Source organism: Heptranchias perlo, chromosome 11 (assembly GCF_035084215.1).
Source record: "Heptranchias perlo isolate sHepPer1 chromosome 11, sHepPer1.hap1, whole genome shotgun sequence".
NCBI lineage: Eukaryota > Metazoa > Chordata > Chondrichthyes > Hexanchiformes > Hexanchidae > Heptranchias > Heptranchias perlo.
Genome location: NC_090335.1, coordinates 5,743,831 through 5,762,877, shown reverse-complemented (window position 1 = coordinate 5,762,877; position 19,047 = coordinate 5,743,831).

The window sequence follows — 19,047 nt, the reverse complement described above, 5'->3', positions numbered from 1 at the left end:
CTGAGGACCCACCACTGATGCCACCCATTGTGTCACTGCAGAGTGGGTGTAGGTGTATTTGCAGGGCTCTTCTGCGCAGACGACTGAGAGACATCGGCGATGTCCCCGGTTGCACCCTGGAAGGATGCGGAGGAGAAGTTGTGGAGGGCAGTGGTGACTTTGACAGCGACAGGTAAGAAGATGGTGCTCGGGCCAGCCAGGAGCAGCTCGGCATGAAAGAGGCTGCAGATGTCCACGGCTACATGTCGAGTGACTCTGAGCCTCCGTGTGCACTGCTGCTCAGAGAGGTCCAGGAGGCTGAGCCTCGGTCTGTGGACCCTGTGGCGAGGGTAGTGCCCTCTGCGACGCATCTCTCTCTGCGGTTGCCCTCCCTCCTGCTGTACAGGTGGATGTGTCACAGCACTGTGTTGTGGCGAGGCTGGTGAGGCTGGTGATGCTGTTCGCCCTCCGAGGAGGTCATGACTGCAGCTACGGCGGCCCCCATCTGCAAGATGTACATCTGAGGGGGTCCGCAAGGTAGGTACATGTCTCCGGGCCCCGGGTTACGTGTGCAGGTTGGTGCCTTTGACTGTCAGGAGGAGGGTGGTGGAGGCCAAACTTTGCCCCAAGTGACGGAGTGGCCTCCTGCAATGGGTGAGGGTCTCCCCGCCCCCCCCCCCAACCTATCAAATGGACCTTTGCAGCTGCCACAGGCTGACGGCTGCAACACATCCATTCGAGCTGGGAGTGTTTCCCCCAGTGTGGGAAACAGTCCCATTTTGTTCTAAAATCCCACATAATCCCTTAATCAGGTCAGTTAATGACCTGAAATACCTAAATAAATATTGTCAAGTGGCATCCCGCTGGCTTTAATTGCCTGCGGGATTCCCACCAGCGGGGGCTGCGCGCGCACGCCAGCGGGTCAGCGGGGAACCTGGAAGTGTGCGGGTTCGGGGCGGGCTCCGGTACCGCGCCGGGATTCTCCGATTTTCGGAGCCCCCCCACGGGAAACGCACCCGATAGCGGGTGGTAAAATAGAGCCCCAGAGATCGGCACATTTTTGACTTGGCTGCAAATCCCAGAAGTGGGGGCAGGTGTAAGAAGTTACCTCCAATCCCTCTCTTGTTGCCCTTACAGTTACCCCCAAACCCTCTCTTCTTGTCCTCAGTTCATAGTATCATAGTATGGTACAACACAGGCGGAGGCAATTCCCATCGTGCCTGTGCCGGCTCTTCAGAAGAGCTATCCAATTAGTCCCATTCCCTTGTTCTTTCCCCATGGCCCTGTAAATTTTTTCCCTTCAAGTATTTATCCAATTCCCTTTTGAAAGTTACTATTGAATCTGCTTCCACCGCCCTTTTAGGCAGCGCATTCCAGATCATTACAACTCACTGCGTAAAATAATGTTTCCTCATGTCGCCTCTGGTGCTTTTGCCAATTCCTTAAATCTGTGTCCTCTGATTACCGACCCTTTTGCCACTGGTAACAGTTTCTCCTTATTTATCCTATCAAAACCTTTCATGATTTTGAATACCTTTATCAAATCTCCCCTTAACCTTCTCTGTTCTAAGGAGCACAACTTCAGTTTCTCCAATCTCTCCGAGTTACCCCAATCGCTCATTTGTTGCCCTTACAGTTATCCCCAAACCCTCTTGTTGCCCTTACAGTTAATTTATCCTGCCTCTCCTAATTCTTCCTTCCAAAATGCATCACTTTACGGTTACCCCCAACACCTCTCTTGTTTTCCTTAGTTACCCCCAACCCTATTCTTGTTGGCCTTACAGTTACCCCCAAGCATTCTCTTGTTGCACCAACCCCTCTCATTACCCCCAAGTCCCCTCTTATTGCCCTCAGTTGCCCCAAGTCCTTTCTTGTTGCCCCAAGCTCACTCTTGTTGTACTCAGTTACCCCCAAGCCTTTTCTTGTCCTCAGTTACCTCCAAAACCCTCTTGTTGCCCTTACAGTTACCCCAAACCATCTTATTGCCCTTACAGTGACCTCCAAACCCTCTCATTGCCCTTACAGTGACCTCCAAGCATTCTCTTCTTGCCCCCAAATCCTCTCTTGTTGTCCTCAGTTACCACCAAACCCTCTCATTGCCCCAAGCACCCTCTTGTTGCATTTACAGTTAACCCCAAGCCCTTTCTCATTGCCCCCAAGCCCTCTCTTGCTGCCCCCAAACCTTCTCTTGTTGTCCTTACAGTTACCCCAAAACCCTCTCTTGTTACACTTAGTTACCCCAAAGCATTCCCTTGTTGTCCACAGTTCCTCCCAAACCCTCTCTTGTTGCCCTGACAGTTACCCTCAATACTTCTCTTGTTTTCCTTAGTTACCCCAACCCTATTGTTACCCCCTCTCGTTGCCCCCAAGCCCCCTCTCATTGCCCCCAAGTCCCCTCTTGTTGCCCCGTTTCCTGAAAACCTTCTCTCCTTGCCCTTAAAGTTACCCCCAAGCCCCCTCTTGTTACCCTCAGTTACCCAAAACCCTCTCTTATTGCCCTCAGTTAGTTTATCCTGCCTCTCCTCATTCTTCCTTCCAAAATGCGTCACTTCACAGTTACCCCCAACCGCTCTCTTGTTTTCCTTAGTTATCCCCAAACCTATTCTTGTTTCCCTTAGTCACACCCAAGTGTTCTCCTGTTGCCCCAATCCCTCTCATTGCTCCCAATCCCCTTCTTATTGCCCTCAGTTACCCCAAAGCCCTTTCTTGTTGCCCTAACAGTTGCCCCCAAGCTCTCCTCTGGTTACTGACCTTTCTGCCACTGGAAACAGTTTCTCCCTTTTACTCGATCAAAACCGTTCATGATTTTTAACACCTCTATCAAATCTCCCCTTATTCTTTTCTGTTCTAAGGGGATCAACCCCAGCTTTTCCAATCTCTCCAGGTTACCCCAATCGCTCATTTGTCACCCTTGCAGTTACTCCCAAGCCCTCTCTTATTGCCCTCAGTTACCCCAAACCCTCTCTTATTGCCCTCAGTTAGTTTATCCTGCCTCTCCTCATTCTTCCCCCCAAAATGCATCATTTCACGGTTACCCCCAATCCCTCTCTTGTTTTCCTTAGTTACCTCCAAACCTATTCTTGTTGCCCTTACAGTTATGCCCAAGCATTCTCCTGTTGCTCCAATTCCTCTTGTTGCCCCCAAGCCCCCTCTTGTTGCCCTCAGTTACCCCCAAGCCCATTCTTGTTGCCCTAACAGTTGCCCCCAAGCTCTCTCTTGTTGCCCTCAAACCCTCCCTTGTCCTCAGTTACCCTAAACCCCCTTTTGTTGCCCTCAGTTCCCCCCAAGCCCTTTCTTGTTGCCCTTACAGTTACCCCAAACCCTTTCTTGCTGCTCTTGCAGTTACCCCCAAACCCTCCCTTATTGCCCTCAGTTCATAGTATCATAATAGGTACAATACAGCCAGAGGCCATTTGCCCCATCCTGCCAGTGCCGGCTTTTCAAAAAAGCTATCCAATTAGTCCCATTCCCCTGCTCTTTCCCCATAGCCCTGTAATTTTTTTCCCTTCAAGGATTTATGCAATTCCCTTTTGAAAGTTACTATTGAATCTACTTCCAACACCCTTTCAGGCAGTGCATTCCAGATCATAACACCTCTGGCTCTTCTGCCGATCTCTTTAATCCTGTGTCCTCTGGTTACCGATCCTTCTGCCACTGGAAACAGTTTCTCACTATTTACTCGATTAAAACCGTTCATGATTTTGAACACCTTCATTAAATCTCCCCATAATCTTGTCTGTTCGAAGGGGAACATCCCCAGCTTCTCCAATCTCACCAGGTTACCCCAATCGCTCATTTGTTAACCTTACACTTACCCCCAAACCCTCTCTTGTTGCCCTCAGTTACTAAGGGCAATGAGATGGTTTTGGGGTAACTGTAAGGGCAATGAGATGGTTTGGGGTAACTGTAAGGGCAATGAGATGGTTTGGGGTAACTGTAAGGGCAATGAGATGGTTTTGGGGTAACTAAGGGCAACAAGAAGGGGTTTTGGGGTAACTTTTTTTTTATTAGTTCACGGGATGTGGGCGTCGCTGGCTAGGCCAGCATTTATTGCCCATCCCTAATTGCCCTTGAGAAGGTGGTGGTGAGCCGCCTTCTTGAACCGCTGCAGTCCGTGTGGTGACGGTTCTCCCACAGTGCTGTTAGGAAGGGAGTTCCAGGATTTTGACCCAGTGACAATGAAGGAACGGCGATATATTTCCAAGTCGGGATGGTGTGTGACTTGGAGGGGAACGTGCAGGTGGTGTTGTTCCCATGTGCCTGCTGCTCTTGTCCTTCTAGGTGGTAGAGGTCGTGGGTTTGGGAGGTGCTGTCGAAGAAGCCTTGGCGAGTTGCTGCAGTGCATCCTGTGGATAGTGCACACTGCAGCCACTGTGCGCCGGTGGTGAAGGGAGTGAATGTTCAGGGTGGTGGATGGGGTGCCAATCAAGCGGGCTGCTTTATCTTGGATGGTGTCGAGCTTCTTGAGTGTTGTTGGAGCCGCACTCATCCAGGCAAGTGGGGAGTATTCCATCACACTCCTGACTTGTGCCTTGTAGATGGTGGAAAGGCTTTGGGGAGTCAGGAGGTGAGTCACTCGCCGCAGAATACCCAGCCTCTGACCTGCTCTAGTAGCCACAGTATTTATATGGCTGGTCCAGTTAAGTTTCTGGTCAATGGTGACCCCCAGGATGTTGATGGTGGGGGATTCGGCGATGGTAATGCCGTTGAATGTCAGGGGGAGGTGGTTAGACTCTCTCTTGTTGGAGATGGTCATTGCCTGGCACTTATCTGGCGCGAATGTTACTTGCCACTTGTGAGTCCAAGCCTGGATGTTGTCCAGGTCTTGCTGCATGCGGGCTCGGACTGCTTCATTATTTGAGGGGTTGCGAATGGAACTGAACACTGTGCAATCATCAGCGAACATCCCCATTTCTGACCTTATGATGGAGGGAAGGTCATTGATGAAGCAGCTGAAGATGGTTGGGCCTAGGACACTGCCCTGAGGAACTCCTGCAGCAATGTCCTGGGGCTGAGATGATTGGCCTCCAACAACCACTACCATCTTCCTTTGTGCCAGGTATGACTCCAGCCACTGGAGAGTTTTTCCCTTGATTCCCATTGACTTCAATTTTACTAGGGCTCCTTGGTGCCACACTCGGTCAAATGCTGCCTTGATGTCAAGGGCAGTCACTCTCACCTCACCTCTGGAATTCAGCTCTTTTGTCCATGTTTGGACCAAGGCTGTAATGAGGTCTGGAGCCGAGTGGTCCTGGCGGAACCCAAACTGAGCATCGGTGAGCAGGTTATTGGTGAGTAAGTGCCGCTTGATAGCACTGTCGACGACACCTTCCATCACTTTGCTGATGATTGAGAGAGGACTGATGGGGCGGTAGTTGGCCGGATTGGATTTGTCCTGCTTTTTGTGGACAGGACATACCTGGGCAATTTTCCACATTGTCGGGTAGTTGCCAGTGTTGTAGCTGTACTGGAACAGCTTGGCTAGAGGCGCAGTTAGTTCTGGATCACAAGTCTTCAGCACTACAGCCGGGATGTTGTCGGGGCCCATAGCCTTTGCTGTATCCAGTGCACTCAGCCGTTTCTTGATATCACGTGGAGTGAATCGAATTGGCCGAAGACTGGCTTCCGTGATGGTGGGGATATCGGGAGGAGGCTGAGATGGATCATCCACTCGGCACTTCTGGCTGAAGATGGTTGCAAACGCTTCAGCCTTGTCTTTTGCACTCACGTGCTGGACTCCGCCATCATTGAGGATGGGGATGTTTGCAGAGCCTCCTCCTCCCGTTAGTTGTTTAATTGTCCACCACCATTCACAGGACTGCAGAGCTTTGATCTGATCCGTTGGTTGTGGAATCGCTTAGCTCTGTCTATAGCATGTTGCTTCTGCTGTTTAGCATGCATGTAGTCCTGAGTTGTAGCTTCACCAGGTTGGCACCTCATTTTTAGGTACGCCTGGTGCTGCTCATGGCATGCTCTTCTACACTCCTCATTGAACCAGGGTTGATCCCCTGGCTTGTTGGTAATGGTAGAGTGAGGAATATGCCGGGCCATGAGGTTACAGATTGTGCTGGAATACAATTCTGCTGCTGCTGATGGCCCACAGCGCCTCATGGATGCCCAGTTTTGAGCTTCTAGATCCATTCTGAATCTATCCCATTTAGCACGGTGGTAGTGCCACACAACACGTTGAATGGTGTCCTCAGTGCGAAGACGGGACTTCATCTCCATGAGGACTGTGCGGTGGTCACTCCTACCAATACTGTCATGGACAGATGCATTTGCGACAAGGTCGATTGGTGAGGACGAGATCAAGTAAGTTTTCCCCTCGTGTTGGTTCGCTCACCACCTGTCGCAGGCCCAGTCTAGCAGCTATGTCCTTCAGGACTCGGCCAGCTCGGTCAGTAGTGGTGCTGCCGAGCCACTCTTGGTGATGGACATTGAAGTCCCCCACCCAGAGTACATTTTGTGCCCTTGCTACCCTCAGTGCTTCCTCCAAGTGGTGCTCAACATGGAGGAGGACTGATTCATCAGCTGAGGGAGGGCGGTAGGTGGTAATCAGCAGAAGGTTTCCTTGCCCATGTTTGACCTGATGCCATGAGTCAATGTTGAGGACTCCCAGGGCCACTCCCTCCTGACTGTATATCACTGTACTGCCACCTCTGGTGGGTCTGTCCTGCCGGTGGGACAGGACATACCCAGGGATGGTGATGGAAGAGTCTGGGACATTGGCTGAAAGGTATGATTCTGTGAGTATGGCTATGTCAGGCTGTTGCTTGACTAGTCTGTCGGACAGCTCTCCCAATTTTGGCACAAGTCCCCAGATGTTAGTAAGGAGGACCTTGCAGGGCAACAAGAAGGGGTTTTGGGGTAACTAAGGGCAACAAGATGGTTTTGGGATAACTAAGGGCAACAAGAAGGGGTTTTGGGGTAAATAAGGGTAACAAGAGTGTTTGGGGTAACTGAGGGCAACGAGAATAGGGTTGGAGGTAACTAAGAAAACTAAGAGGTATTGGATTTAACTGTGAATTGATGCATTTTGGTAGGAAGATTGAGGAGAGGCAATATAAACTGAGGGCAACAAGAGAGGGTTTGGGGGTAACTGTAAGGGCAACAAATGAGCAATTGGGGTAACTGAGGAAAAGAGGGGGTTTGGAGGCAAATAAGGGCAATAAGAGAGTGTTTGGGGGAAATTGTTAGGACAACATGAGGGTTTGGGGTTAACTGTAAGGGCAACGAGATGGTTTTGGGGAACCCCCAAGCATTCTCTTGTTGCCCCTAACCCCTCTCTTGATTTCCTTACCATTGCCTCAACCCTATTGCCCTTACAGTTTCCCCCAAGCATTCTCTTGTTGCCTCAAAGCCCCCCTTTGTTGCCCTAAGTTACCCCCAAGCCCTTTCTTGTTGCTCTTACAGTTGCCCCCAGGCTCCTTCTTGTTACTTCCAAGCCCCCTCTTGTTGCCACCAAGCTCTCCCTTGTCCTCAGTGACCCCAAATCCTTCTCTTGTTGTCCTCGGTTATCCCCAAACTTTCTTGTTGCCCTTAGTTACCCCCAAACCTTCTCTTGTTGCCTTTACAGTTACCCAAAACCCTCTTTTGTTGCCCTTACAGTTGCCCCTAAACACTCTCTTGTTGCCCTCAAGCTCTCTCTTGTTGCCTTCAGTTACACCCAAGCCCTTTCTTGTTGCCCTTACAGTAACCCCCAAACCCTCCCATTGCCCTTACAGTTAACCCCAAATCCTCCCGTTGCCCTTACAGTTACCCCCAAACCCTCCCGTTGCCCTTACAGTTACCCCCAAACCCTCCCGTTGCCCTTACAGTTACCCCCAAACCCTCTCATTGCCCTTACAGTTACCCCCAAACCCTCTCGTTGACCTTAGTTACTCACAAACCCTCTTGTTGCCCTTCCAGTTGCTCCTAAACTATCTCTCGTTGCTCCCAAGCTCTCTCTTGTTGCCAAGCATTCTCTTTTTGCCCCTAAGCCCTCTCATTGCCCCCAAGCCCTCTCTTGTCGCCCTCAGTTACCTCCAAGCCCTTTCTTGTTGCCCTTACAGTAACCCTCCAAATGCTCTCATTGCCCTTACAGTTACCCCCAAACCCTCTCTTGTTGCCCTCAGTTCATGGTATCATATTATCAGTAGGTAACAGCACAGGAGTTGGCTATTCGTCCCATCATGCCTGTGCCGGCTCTTCAAAAGAGCTATCCAATTAGTCCCATTCCCCTGTTCTTTCCCCATAGCGCTGTAAATTTTTTCCCTTTAAGTATTTATCCAATTCCCTTTTGAAAGTTACTATTGAATCTGCTTCCACCACCCTTTCAGGCAGTGCATTCCAGATCATTACAACTCACTGCGTAAAAAAATGTTTCCTCATGTCGCTTCTGGCTCTTTTGCCAATCACCTTAAATCTGTGTCCTCTGGTTACCGACCCTTCTGTCACTGGAAACAGTTACTCCTTATTTACTCTATCAAAAATGCCCATGATTTTGAACACCTCTATCAAATCTCCCCTTAACATTCTCTGTTCTAAGGAGCACAACCCCAGCTTCTCCAATCTCTCCAACTTACCCCAATCGCTCATTTGTTGCCCTCACAGTTAATTTATATTGCCTCCTCTCATTCTTCCTCCCAAAATGCATCACTTCACAGTTACCCCAATCCCTCTCCTGTTTTCCTTAGTTATCCCCAACCCTATTCTTGTTGCCCTCAGTTACCCCAAGCCCTCTCGTGTTGCCCCTAAGCCCTCTCTTGTTCTACTCAGTTATCCCCAAACCCTCTCGTTGCCCTCAGTCACCCCAAGCCCTCCCTTGTTGCACCTAAGTCCTCTCTTGTTGGCCTTAGTTACCCCCAACCCTATTCTTGTTGCCCTTAGTTACTCCAAGCCCTCTCTCGTTGCCCCTAAGCCCTCTCTTGTTGTACTCCGTTATCCCAAAACCCTTTCTTGTTGACCTTACAGTTGCCCCCAAGCCCTCTCTTGTTGCCCCCAAGCCCCCTCTTGTTGCCCTCAATTACTCCCAAGCCATTTCTTATTGCCTTTACAGCTACCCCCAAACATTCTCTTGTTTCCTCCAACCCGTCTCTTGGGTGGTGATTTTAAACCCCATGAACGGGTGGGTTGGGGGCGGGTGGGAGTTGAAAATAGTTGTTTTTTTGGGTCGCAACTGCAAAATTTTCGGACTTTATGTTCCCAGTGGGAAGCCTGTACTTTTACGCGCCAACGTTAAACCCGCAAATAAAGCCGGGTTGCGGTCGCGACCCAAAAAACAACTATTTTCAACTCCCACCTGCCCCCAACCCACCCATTCTTGGGGTTTAAAATCACACCCTTGTTCTCATTTACCCCCAAGCCTTCTCTTGTTGCCCTTAGTTACCCCCAAACTTCTTGTTGCCTTTACAGTTAACACCCTTACAGTTAACCCAAAACCCTCTCATTGCCCTTAGTTACCCCAAACCCTCTCTTATTGCCCTTACAGTTAGTTTATCCTGCCTCTCCTCATTCTTCCTTCCAAAATGCATCACAGTTACCCCCAATGCCTCTCTTGTTTTCATTAGTTACCCCCAACCCTATTGTTGCCCTCTTGCTGTCACCAAGTCCCCTCTTGTTGCCTTTACAGTTATCCCCAAGCATTCCCTTGTTTCCTCCAAGCCCTTTCTTGTCCTCAGTTGTCCCCAAGCCCCCTCTTGTTGTCCCCAAACCCTCTCTTGTCCTCAGTTACCCCCAAACCTTTGCTTGTTTTCCTCAGATATAGAATCATACAGCACACAAGGAGACCATTCGGCCCATCGTACCTGTGCTGGTTCTTTGAAAGAGCTATCCAATTAATCCCACTCCCTTGCCCTATCCCCACAGCCCTGCAAAATTTTCCCCTTCAAGTATTTATCCAATTCCCTTTTGAAAGTTACTATTGAACCTGCTTCCACCATCCATTCAGGCAGAGCATTCAGATCGTAACAACTCTGTGTAAAAATCCTCATCTCCCCTCTGGTTCTTTTGCCAATTACCTTAAATCTGTGTCCTCTGGTTACCGACCCTCCTGACAGTGGAAACAGTTTCTCATTATTTACTCTATCAAAACCTTCATCATTTTGAACACCTATCAAATCTCCCCGTAACCTTCTCTGCTCTAAGGAGAATAATTCCAGCTTCTCCAGTCTCCTCACATAACTGAAGTCCCTCAACCCTGGCACCATTCTAGTAAATCTCCTCTGCACCCTTTCCAAGGCCTTGAAATCTTTTTAAAGTGTGGTGCCCAGAATTGGACACCAATACTCCAGCTGAGGCCTAACCAGTGTTTTATGAAGGTTTAGCATAACCTCCTTACATTTGTACTCTGTGATTCTATTTCTAAAGCCCAGGATCCCGTATGTTTTTTAATAACCTTCTCAACTTGTCCTGCCACCTTCAAAGATTATGTATGTGAACCCCCAGGTCTCTCTGTTCCAATTAGTCCCACTCCCTTGCCCTTTCCCAATAGCCCTTGAAAATTCTAGAAATTAGTTTATATTACCTCGCCTCATTCTTGCTTCCAAAATGCATCACTTCACAGTTACCCCCAACCCCTTTCTTGTTGCCCGCACAGTTGCGCCATAAATGTGCCATTTTTTTCACCAAATCACAAGTGTGGAACTGACAACATTCCATGTAATTCTATCACCCCCATTCCCCCCTTCCACACACAGCCACACAATCTCCTGGGACAGGGAAAAACACAGAGGAAAAACTGCAGGCCAATTCCAGAAAATATTCTGGGAAATTCCTCTCCGACCACTCTATCTACCCTATCAAATCCTTTAATTATCTTAAAAACCTCAATTATATCATCCCTTAATCTTCTATACTCGAGGGAATACAAGTCGTGTCTATGCAACCTATCCTCATAATTTAACCTTTTTAACCCCGGTATCATTCTGGTGACTCTGCGCTGCACCCCCTCCAAGGCCAGTATGTCCTTCCTGAGGTGCGGTGCCCAGAACTGAATGCAGAACTCCAGATGCGGTCTGTAACCAAAGCTTTTTACAACTGTAACATAACTTCCACCCCTTTGTATTTCAGTCCCTTTAAGATGAAGGCTAACATTTGTAACAGATTCGGAGGTGACACCAATTAGTAATCAATGTTTCATTTATTAATAGTCAAATCAAACATGTAGAGGTATCAAATATTTAGACAAAGATCAAAACAATATTACCCTGTTTGATCTCTGGGCAGAGGTGGTAATTAAGTTGGCGACGTGGTTGTTTCGAGTTCTCCCACAGTGAGGCAATTTGATGGTTGGGCGTCCTTCTGTCTGCGGTGTCATCTTCGGACAACTGAGCCTTCTTTCCACAGCTGGTGGTCGTCGCTGATTCCTCTGCCCTGAGCTCAAAAGACATTGGGTTTTCACCTCCCGGGCAGGAAACTCACTCCATATATGGAACAACACTCATAAGACCCTTATAGATTAACAAGGTTATTTTTCAAAGAATTCCAGATGGTCAGCTTGTTTTACCATTACTCATTTAACCACGATAACTCTTTGCAAGGTTGTTTTTCAAAGAATTCAAGATGGTCCATTTGCTCTAACGTTACTCATTTAACCGCAAGATCCTTTGCAAAGTAGCACTGTCTGGATAGCTCATCAAGGTCTTAGTCTTGCTGCTACCTTTGGGTTATTGTTCCACTTTTTTGGTCATTGTCCCTCTTTTATCATATAGCTGCTCTGTCTAGCAAAGAGGGTGACAATTACTAGACAGGAGGGTCAATTACTAGTCAAAGGTTAACAGTTTGCAATTCAGCAAAGTAAGTTGCAGACTCAGCAAAATAGGCAGCACAACCTGCAGAGCATGATGGTTAGTAGCATTAAGAAAAATATGTCAATTTCTCCCTCTTTCCAATATTCTTACACATTCCATTGGCTTTTTAATTTTTTTTTGTACCTGTCCACTAGCTTTTAGTGATTTCTGTACATGGACCCCTAAATCTCTACTCCTCCACAGTTCCTAGCGTATCACCATTTAGAAAATCCTCTGTTCTATCTTTTTTAGGTCAAAAGTGGATGACTACGCACATCCCCATGATGACCTCCATCTGCCACAGTTTTCCCCACTCATTTAATCTCCTCTTCTCTTGCTTTTCCCCTCTTACCTATTCTTTTTGTTTCTCATTGTCTTCTGCTTCTCTATCTTTTTCTTTTCTCTATCAAGTGTGGGAATGGTAGTATGGTGTCGTGTGGCAGGAAAAAGAGCCACCAACAGCTGCAGTCTGCATTTGGGTAGGGGGTTGTGGGAAAAATGTGGCCTTAAGTGGCTCCCTCTCCAACTGCTTGTGTTTCCTCGCTCCCATCTCATCCCCTACCCCTTCATCTTCCCACTACCCATTTCTCTTCCTATCACGTCCTCAATTCCAACCTTACCCCTACCTCAGCCCCTTTCGCTTACCAGTGCAGCCCTTGAATCTTCCCCTGCCCTCCTGCTTGTTCCACTCTTATTCACCTCCATCTTGTTAATCCTCCATCCATTTCCATTCCCCCCCCCGCACCAATTCCCACTCGTTCCACCCAAGGGTGAGTGGCAAAATCAAATTAGCATGAGAAAAGAGTCTGCCTGTTTACCTTTCTGTTGTTGTCTTTCTCTCTCGTAGACGTTGCAGTCAATATTAACTCCCAGTGAGTTTTGTCATATGGGGTGAGTGCAAAAACACACTTGTAGGCTCAGGTTACAGGTCTGAAGTTTTTTAACTCCTGGGCCTCATCCACATGCTGCCTGTCAGCTGCCCATCCATAAAAGGGCGGAAAATGGCAGCTGGCTAACGGGCAGGAGTGGAAATGAAAGCAGCCGACACCAAAGAAAGGCTTGCCAGCAAGAAGGTAAGTCCTGGGCAGGGGGTTGCAGGAGGGTCTCATGGGATGAAAGGGTGGGGGTGGGGGTGGGGGTGGGGGTGGGAACAGAATCCAAGGCATGTGAGGCCATGACTTTCCTTGTGGGGCCCGAAGGACCACTCCTGTTCCTTCTGGTCCCACAAAGGAAAGATTTACACTTACCTTGGAGGGCCTCTTTGTCCTCCTGACAACTTCTGATCTGCCTTCACCCGGTCGGAAAGGTGTGGCGTCCTTTCTGCTCAGGGGAATCAATCGGGGTCCTATTGACATAATGGGATTTGCACAAATTGATGAGGCTTCTGCCAGCTTCTGGTGGGTGCCTCAGTGACTGAACTGCAGCGAGCAGTTAAAATGGTGACTTGTGGGTTTCCAGCTGGATGGTAAGGCTGAATGCGCTATATTAAAGGCCCACTGCCCCAATCCCACCGGGCAGGGTGGGTTTATATCCCCTCCATTAGAAATTAAAGTCTCTGCCTCACAGATGTAAGTGATTGCAGGGGTAGATACCAATAGCAGCTGAGAAGAGGCTGCCGACTTAAAAAAAGGAATGTAATATGCACAGAGGCCACAGACCATCAGTGCTGGTTGAGAACGGGCTGCCGTCGTACTAACTAGCAGATACAGGGACCACTATCAGCTGTAAACAGGTCGCCAACTCAAATAAAAAATGGTAAATATATTTAAGAATGTCCAAGAATAGCCGTCTGAAATTGGTTGGGAACCGAGTTGCTGGTTAGGTAATAAAGCGGAGGTGGAGGGGGGAATCAGGTAAGGTGAGAGGCAGAGTGAGTGGAATGGAAGGTGCAATTCTCAGTAAAAAGACAGGTAAGCCTAAAGGGAATGAATATAATTAATAATATTTCATTTAAAATAAAGGGCGGCATTTAAAAGTTGAAATTTAAAACCCACTTCTCTGCCAGGTAAATTCATTTGTAAAAGAAAATTAAGATGGTGTCTGAGAAGGAGAAAGAGCTCAGGAGTTTGGTTCACAAAGCAATCCGGTGGCCAAATTGTGCAATTACAAATTGTGTTAAGTTTACATAGGCAAAGCCCATATTAGATATGGACAGAGGAATTTATAATCAGGAAAACGTTGACACAAAATTGTGATAAAAACATAACAGGAAGTGCTGCAGACAGGAAGTGCATGCAGACCTAAAATTCTTAATAAGGTATAGGTAGATTGGATGAGATTTTGACAAGAAAAAATGTGAAAGAATTGAGGAAAGGACAGAGAAGTAAGATTAGAGCAGATATCTTCAGTTAAAGAGCTATCACTGCCACAGGCACGAAGGATCTGTAATTTCTGTGTTTCTATAATCGGTGGTTTCCATATCTGACATGTGCTATTGAAGCTGTGATATAGAATCATAGAATGATAGAGCACAGAAAGAGGTCATTTGGCTCATCATGCCTGTGCCGGCTCTTTGAAAGAGCTATCCAATATCTTTAATGTTAGTCAAGAAGGAATTGATCTTTGACTTTGTTCTGCAGAATATTTGTTGCTGACTGTAGATATGCACAGTGTGTTCAATGACACTGCAAAACAACATTGCAAAGTGTTGTCCTGGGAAACTTCTTCTGGGAGCTCAGCATCCGTTATAGAGTTATACAGCACGGATAGAGGCCCTTCGGCCCATCGTTATGTTGACTAAAGCAAAATACTGTGGATGCTGGAAATTGGAATTAAAATCTGTTATGTTGAACCTGCTGCAGGATTGTGCTGTGATAAACTTCCTCTAGTAATTGGTGTCACGAGAGATTTGAGTAATTATGAGCCTGAACCCTTCTAGTAATGTGAGCTCTGCAAATCTCTCATCAAAGTGAATGTCATTAAGTATGTCTAATTAGAAATGCACTGCTGGCTAATAATATATCATTAAACTGCTGCTACTCCGAAAACTAACCAGCTTCTGTGTGAAAGTCTAAAGAAACTAAGTGTGTTTTCTACATTCCTTCTTTCCTCCCTCTCTCCGGTGTTGAAGTTTATTTTGATGACCAGACCCTTTCACATGTTCCAAGCAGTATCTTTTGTGAAAGAAGCCAGAAGTTGTGATTTCTGAAACTGGAACTAACAGCTTAAGTAGAACTAAAACCTGAATACTTCAAGCTTCTCAATGTGTTGAAGGAGCTATATGACATTGATTTGTCCTGATTTGCTGACTTCAGCATAAAACTGGATGAACCTTGTTTTTATAGCAAGAAATGGGCAGTAGAATGTGAATCAGCAGTATACTGAAGTGTGGCTGGGTGCTGATTTGCGCAGTTCATTAAACGACTCCTCTGGAGGTGTACCATTCCTGCACACTGCTGAGACTTGGATGTTGCAGCAATGGTGAGTCATGGTAAGTGGAAATACATAATCGACTCTAAAACATTTAATGATGCACAAGTACTGGTAAACAAGACGCCCAGCCCTCAGTTGGGACCATTATTTAGTTTCTGTTTGTGTTGCAAATCCTCTATTGCTTATCTATACATTCAGCGTTACCATTTGATTTAAGCTCAAGAAACACATTTATATAATACATTAAATCTGGATTCTTTTTAATCTTAGTGAGGTCTAAGCTTTCTGCAGTTGTGATCCATACAAAGTATTTGAAGATACCACATTCCTTCTAACAACTGAAGGGACAGGAAACCAAAGCTGATTTTTTTTCTGATAGACTTTATAGAAAAAAAATGATTTACTTATGGGATTTAGCAAACTCCATCACTACGTACAGTTAACTGTTAAGAATTCTTACACTGTCACACACTTTGAAATGCTGCGTCTAGGACAAAATGTAAACAGCACAAATGCATCCGCCTCCACCGGCTGACAAAAGGGAATAATGGTTATCTGCTCTGCAGAATGTCATTGGCTTGCAGGAAAGAGATTTACACTAATCGCACCGGTGGTCCAGGATTTACTCTACTTTTCTTCTATTACAGGTTTGCCCTTGAAAGCTGTCCTCTATTCGGATTATCTCAGAAGATCTTTGCTTCTGCAGGCCAGCCTCTTGTGACACAGATGAAGATCATTTAATAAAGAACTTACACAAATGTTGCTGCAGGGACTTCTCAGTGTGCTGCGTGCACGTCTGTGTAAGAATTCTTGAAGGAAGGACACGAAGCTTATTACAAGAACTTCACCACAATTGGCCTGATCCTTCAGAACGTGACCTCAGCAGTACTCAGCTCACTGCCAAAGACAAACACAAAGGGATACAAAGAAAGAAAATGGTCCGGTGAGCTCTTCATTTAAATTACATAACGTTTATCTGGATTAACATTAGCTGTCGTTTGTCTTTCATTTCTCTGCTCCTATCTCCTAATCCCAGTCTCATGCTGTCATCCCTGCAGTGCTCATTATCTGTATAATTGAGTCTGCATTTCTAACCATACAATCATGTCAATATCCCTGTGGAGACTATCCTTAACCTCTCAGCGATGCATACAAAATTTAGCCCTAAATGTTATCCCTTTTTAAAGTTGTGTTTGTCTGATGCAACCTGATAGGACTCAGACATCATTCTATAAGCATAGGTCCATTCAGCATTAACCCCTTTGCTGCTACATGCTTAAGGATTTAAGTAAAGTGTATTTAGACAGTAGCAGACATATCAGTTTAAGAAACTTCAAGAACTTAGTAGCAGCACAAATTGGTCTTGCTGAAATGGGTTGAAGTAAAACTCTCAGTTTGATATTAATCTGAGGGCTTTTGTGGAAAATTTGCTTCAATGAAGGGTGAATACCTTATGAATAATTATCAGTAGATTGTAGCATTTTGTTTGTGGATCATGATGATCAAACCACATAGCTCCCACTCAACACAAGAAATGCAGTAATGATGGAGTGAGCTGGACAATGTTATGAAGATCTATTTTTAATCTTTAGACTGTGATGGTGACCTCGAATAGTTAATGTCGCTGGCCTCAGGTGTGTAAGGTCAATGGAGCTGTGAAAATCACAAAATGCTGGAAATACATAGCACGTCTGTCCACATCTAACAACTGAAAAAAGAATTTCCTCTTTTTAATAGAGACCCTTCATCAGAACTAGAGTCTCTAGTTAGGCCTTCCTGCTTTGGACTATTGATATTTTTCTGATAACAGTACTCTATATAGATTTATAATTTGCCTCTGCATGTGTTTTAATGCAATGGCAGTGAAAAGGAATGTGTTAAAAGATAAATAAAGATAAAACTTGTTAAAAGATAGATAAAGGACAAATACAAAGGTAAATAGTTTATACTTCAATGTGTCATATAAAATCAATAAGAATGTTTAAAGGAAAGAAACAGATACTTTCAACAACCCTTTGTGATTTAAGAGTAACAGATATTGTATACATCTGTGAGTAAATATTTAATTATTTGCATATATTTTAATGTTCAGCTTTGAAGATGACAGTGCTTTATACTGCAGTAATCAAGCCACATATTCTGTGAGGAACTAAGGGGATAATGGTTGCACCTGCAGTGTGTGTGTGTGTGCTGTACGCATGTCTGTGTGGAAGCACAGAGTTCATTTATTGAAGTAACAGTCACTGCAAATGTGTTTGTGTGAACGTGTGTGTGTGTAAGTAGAGAATTAATTTACAACAGTAACAGTCACTGCAGAGCATGTGTGTGGATGCAAGTAGAACCTTCATTTATTGCTGTACGTTACTGTAATAGTGTGTGTGTGTGTGTAAGAACAGAGTCATTCATTGCATTAACTGCAGAACATGTATGTAAGTGTGTGTAAGTAGAGAGTTCATTTATTGCATTAGCATCACTGCAGTGTGTGAGTGTAAGTAGCGAGGTTAATTATTGCATTGGCATCAATGCAGTGTTTGTGTGTGCAAATAGTCCATTTATTTCACTAGAATCACTGCAGTGTGTAAGTAGAGAGTTCATTTATTGCATTAGCATCTGTAGTGTGAAGGTGTTTGTGTAAATAGAGAATTCCTTTATTGCACTAGCATTGCTGCAGTGTGTATGTGTGTGTGTAAATAGAGTCCATTTATTGCTCGAGCATCATTGCGCAGTGTGTGTGTGTGTGTGTGTGTGTGTGTGCGCGCGCGTGGGTGCGTGGAGTCCATTTATTGCACCAGCATCACTGAAATATGTGTGTAAATAGAGAGTCCAATTATTGCACTAGCATCACTGCAGTGTTGTGTGTACAAGTAGAGTCCACTTGCCTGGATGAGTGCAGCTCCAACAACACTCAAGAAGCTTGACACCATCCAGGAAAAAGCAGCCCGCTTGATTGGCACCCCATCCACCACCCTAAACAGTCACTCCCTTCACCACCGGCGCACTGTGGCTGCAGTGTGTACCATCCACAGGATGCACTGCAGCAACTCGCCAAGGCTTCTTCGACAGCACCTCCCAAACCCACGACCTCTACCACCTAGAAGGACAAGGGCAGCAGGCACATGGGAACAACACCACCTGCACGTCCAAGACAAGCACCATCCTGACTTGGAAATATATCACCGTTCCTTCATCGTCGCTGGGTCAAAATCCTGGAACTCCCTACCTCACAGCACTGTGGGAGTACCTTAACCACACGGACTGCAGCGGTTCAAGAAGGCGGCTCACCACCACCACCTTCTCAAGGGCAATTAGGGATGGGCAATAAATGCTGACGTAGCCAGCGATGTCCACATCTCATGAATGCATTAAAAAAATAGCAACACTGCAGTGTGTGTATGCAAGTAGAATTCATTTATTGCACCAGCATCACTGCAGTGTGTATATGTGTGTGTAAATAGAGTCCATTTATTGCACTAGCATCACTGCAGTGTGTATGTATTTGTGTAAATAGAAAATTCCTTTATTGCACTAGCATCACTGCAGTGTGCGTGTTTGAAAATAGAGAATTCCTTTATTGCGCTAGCATCACTGCAGTGTGTGTATGTAAGTAGAGAGTCCATTTAATGCACTAGCATCACTGCAGTGTGTGTATGTAAGTAGAGAGTCCATTTAATGCACTAGCACTGTTGCATGGAGGTAGTGTCGCCCGATAAAGTGCAGGGGAAGCAGCTGACAGGAGCACCGTAAACGCGGGAGAAGCGGCTGAGGGGGGCACCGTAAACGCGGGAGAAGCGGCTGAGGGGGGCACCGTAAACGCGGGAGAAGCGGCTGAGGGGGGCACCGTAAACGCGGGAGAAGCGGCTGAGAGGGGCACCGTAAACGCGGGAGAAGCAGCTGAGGGGGTGCACCGTCAACGCGGGAGAAGCGGCTG